General features: G+C 32.2%; 1 protein-coding gene across 1 annotated transcript in view; it reads left to right on the top strand.

Moving 5' to 3' along the window:
• LOC112506324 (receptor-like protein 7) overlaps positions 1-4,855 on the top strand; it is a 23,024-nt gene that overhangs the window by 14,010 nt on the left and 4,159 nt on the right. The window lies entirely within an intron of this gene.

Below are 4,855 nucleotides of genomic sequence, written 5' to 3'. Positions count from 1 at the left end.
AAACAATTCAATACATTTGAAGACAACTCCTATGTCGGGAATCCTGGATTGTGTGGAAAACCTTTGTCTAAGGTTTGTCGGAATTCAGTGGCAACATCATCTCCATCAACGAGTGATCACAATAAGTCTGAGTCCCTCAGCTTCCAACGTGGAAGAGTAGATTGGATGGTCATATCTTTGGGACTTGGAAGCGGAATGGTGGTTGGAATTATTATTGGGAACATTTTATATACAAGGTACGTTCAGAGCTTCATTGAGCGATTCAGGAAGAAGAACGACGGTTCGATAAGGCCACTAGGTTACCGGAGGAGAAACTAAGACGAATAGTCGCATTCCTTTCCATCCTTGTATCTTTCAGTTTATACATCAAATAATAAAGTGTTATATCTAAAATTATTACAATAGGTTTATCGGATGTTTTTTGGACGTTGTAAAATAAAATCTCGTATTACATATTTTATAGAACACAATTTGTACAATTGTCGTACAAACAAAACTGTCCTGTATAACTTTTCAAAATTTACTTGAAAAATAATTAATACAACACTTTACTTTAAGAATGTCCTAATAAACTAGTAAAAATTCCTAAAAGCGTCGTATAAACATTTTGTAACACTTTTAGATAAGATTTTTATTGTTTGGTCCTGTAAGCCAAAATCCTATATAACATTAATGCTTAGAAATGTTAAGCATCCTATAAACCCAATTTTATCGTAGTGATAGTATTCAACATACGAAGCAAGACAATAAAGGAAAAAGAAGTTTGTGACACAAAAGTAAAAACAATTTCTTGGAATGACATTACGAGGGGCAATGGCAAAAAGAGGGGAAAGGACCTCAGTCAAAAACTCAACAAAAAAAAATCATAGGTTAAAATTTAGGTTTTATATAATTTACCTTTCACTTCCCCCCATTACATTTTTCCACGGACTCCCAACCCCAATCGAAATCGTTGCTCTAACCAAAAAAGTCTGTTGAAGTCAATCAAATAAACCAAAAAAGTTATTCGAAATCGACAAAAACACAACAAAAAAAATCCCTCGAAATCAACCCAAAAACTTTAAAGTTCTCCTAGAAATGTTGTAATTAGGTTAAAAACATACCGGACGATTTTGCAGGTCTTTAATCTACCTTAAAGGTGACTCTGCTGAACAAAAATCTTGAATCCATCACTGGGCGTTACTCATACATTTCGTTGGTAGTTAGATTAGAGATTCAATTATATTTCTTCACTCATGCATCATAAAACATGACCTTACACCGAACCTTCTTGCCCATGTCTTGATCGTCTAGGGCATGTATCAATTCCTTTTTCTTTTTTTTATTAACCTAGATATACAATCCGTTATGCAAACCGATTAATCCTAAGGTGACCATCTACTTTGCAGATAGCCCAGAGTTACCATATTTGAACCTTCACGACAACAAATGAATTTTTATTTCTCCTTTCTATGATTCTAATTAGATTCTTATGTTTAATTGAAATTAAGTTTGAAAAAAAAAACCCACGTTTCGGTCAAACTACTTGAAATGTGTTTTTGCTACTATCTCAACTTTCAATCCCTATTAATGTAGCTTTAAAAAAGCAAAATTATCAACCACCATTAACGTATATGCATCGATCCTGGCAACGTTTCAAAGACGTTTTCTTCTTTTTGAAATGAGAATAAACTACTCTTTTTTTTTTTAATTTTCCACAGGTTTATATTTAAAAAGCTGAAAGAATCAATCACCATTGACATAATATGCATAAGCTAATTTTCAATGTCGTTTTCTTCTGTGTGTAATATACGAGAACTAAATCATTAAGAGTGGTGTCCGATTGGTTTAAGCTAGGCTCCAAAGGTCAAAAGTACTTGGAGTCTCATGTTCAAATTGAAAAAGAAATAAAAATCCTCTTGTGGCTACGGAGGTTTAAATGCGGTGACTTCGGGCTTTCTGCAAAGCAGGTGGTCATCTTATGATTAGTCTGCTCGTATAGCGAGTTGGATATCCAGGTTATCAAACATGGATATCCAACTCGCTATGCAAGTGTGTGTGTGTGTGTGTGTGTGTGTGTATATATATATATATAGAGAGAGAGAGAGAGAGATGAGCGATCAAATGAAAACCGCTCTTATTTGTGTAAACCATGTAAACCAATCTCATACATCCACTTTCTTGATCAATGGTCAAGATTAGTTTAGGTTATATTAGGAAATTAATAAAAAATAAGAAATTATTTTATAATCCCAAAAAGGGCAAAATGGTAACTTTGGTAGTGGTAATATTAATGGCAATCATATCATGTATATCGTAATATTAATGAAACAAAATCATTTGTAAAATAATATATTAATTTTATGTTCAAATATTATAAAAAAAATAACATTCATCACTAAAATAGATTAACAATAAAATAAAACACACTATAATCAATTTAACATAATGAAACCTTTTGAATAATAATAAAAAAAATTACTACAACATTTCATGAACGAAATGGTTTCACAGTTTCATCAATATACAAATCAACATGATGCTAGATGAGACATTTGTCATTTTCAAGTTTTCGGTAGATGGATCCGTTTCAATATTATGAAATGGTTTCACTGTTTGCTAATTAAACAACATGTTCTTAACAATTAGGAAATGGTTTCTATGTCGTTATGCACCCATTTCGTCGAAATGGTTTCACGGTTTCATCAATACACTAATCAACGTAATGTCTGATGAAACATTTGTCATTTTCATGTTATTGGTAGATGAATCCGTTTCATCATAATAATGAAATTGTTTCACTGTTCGCTAATTACACAACATTTTCTTATCAATTATGAAATGGTTTCACTTTCTTCATGCACCCATTTTATCAGCCAATTTCTTCCGATACGAACATGTTTCATAGAGTCAATGTATTTACCATTACATGCTTTGTTAACCATTAAATGAACAAACCAAAAAAATGAAACAATTTCATCAATAATTGTTGATAAGAAAACAAGATTATGCAAGAATATTATATTACGCAACCATTTCATCCCCAAAAATTTCATAAAACAAGCTCTTCAATGAACGTTTTTACGAACCAATCTGCATACGTTTCATAAAACAAGCTCCCCAATGAACGTTTTCAAGAATCAATCTGCATACGTTTCATAAAACAAACTTCTCAATGAAGCTTATTAAATTAACCACTTTCTATATCATTAAACCACTATCAAACAATCACAAACAGTCATGTATGACTGACTAAATAAGGTATAAATCTTATTAAAATTATTAAACTAGTAACAAACAAACTCTAAGGGGGCATTTGGTTCGTCATAATCTGTCGGAATCGAATGAAATTGGAATGGTCAATTCCGCTTACCAAATTCCGTTCCAACGTTTGGTTGCCCATGAAATGAAATTGAATTCCAAAGATTCCCAAATTTGAGAAATTCACCATTTCTTAGTAAATCTAAAATCCATTCCATCCAAAATGTTTAAATGACATAAATACCCTCATTCCAATATTAAACCCTAGTTGCTGCTTTCTTTCATCGTTACTTTCTGTCATCGTTACTTTCTGTCATCGTTACTTTCTGCTTACTTTCATCGTTGCATACTGCTTGCTTGCGTCGATTGAACTTCGAACCTTTCTGGAGTTTTTTTTTTTTTTTTTTGTTGGCATTTTTTGTGGTTTTAACTACAAATACAACATTTTTAGTTTCACATTCACTTGGAAAACGATGACCAGAAAAGTTTTCAAATATGATGGTCAAAGTAATACCTTTGTTTTATTAAACTACAAACCGAGTCAATGATTTCTATTTTATAATAAATAAGGTATTGTTTAAGATATGTTAACTTTAGTGGTTAAATGAACCTTCTCTTTAGCTTCATATATGCACTTATGGACAAATTTTGAAACATAAGCATGGTTTAGAACAACATTACGTATCCAATAACAATCAGACAAACTTCTTTTCCTAATAACTTCATGCTTCCAGCATCTCAACTTCCTGCAAAAACTCTTTCTATCCATGTTGCTTATTGTTACTTGTACTGAATTGTTATTAAGTCATGATGAGGAATGTTTGGCTTTGTACCTATTTAAGCAAACCATTCCTCATGAATATTTCGAAACCCGTAGGTTTAGAAAGTTAGACTCTTGGAAGATCGCAAGTAATGCATCGGATGATGGTTCTTCTGATTGTTGTTTATGGGATGGGGTGTTGTGCGGCAACTATTGGAACTTATGGGTTTTATCTACAATTTTGTATTATGTATCCCACATGGGTGGGTAAGAAAAGTAAAAATGTGTTAATAAATAATATTCCACTCAAATATTTGAAAGTCTTTTAGGAGGCTTTTGGTAAGAATTGGTGGATGATTAATATATATTAATTAATCAAAGACTTAGCACTTTGCATCTTGAAAAAATAATTTCATCATTCTTTTTATACATAATTAATTCTGTCAATGGTAGTTATTTTTGGAGGGAAAACTACTTTTTGGTAGTTATTTTTGGAGGGAAAACTACTTTTATGTACGTTGCTTAAAGTTCTGTTAATTGAGGTTGAATCCTAGGAAGAAATTAGTCTCGAACCACCAGCGTAAATAGTGGGGGCTAATATTCTTTAATAACCCTCTGACACGCCCTTGAATATGATTTCATACGAGAAACAAAATAGGATATGCATGGTTTTGTATAAGAAACATCCAAGATTTTTTATGCTTAAATAAACGTTTGGATTAAAAGAACTTGTGAAAACCGCAATCCCCTTTGGGGCTAAATACCTCCGACCTAAAATAGCTAAATAAGTAATTAAAGTAAGGAGGGATTGATCGACCAACTTGAACAAATCCATGACTTGGCCAAACATCTCAT

Source organism: Cynara cardunculus, assembly GCF_001531365.2.
Source record: "Cynara cardunculus var. scolymus isolate 2C chromosome LG 2, CcrdV1, whole genome shotgun sequence".
Classification (NCBI taxonomy): Eukaryota; Viridiplantae; Streptophyta; class Magnoliopsida; order Asterales; family Asteraceae; genus Cynara; species Cynara cardunculus.
This window is presented reverse-complemented; position numbering and strand designations above follow the sequence as displayed.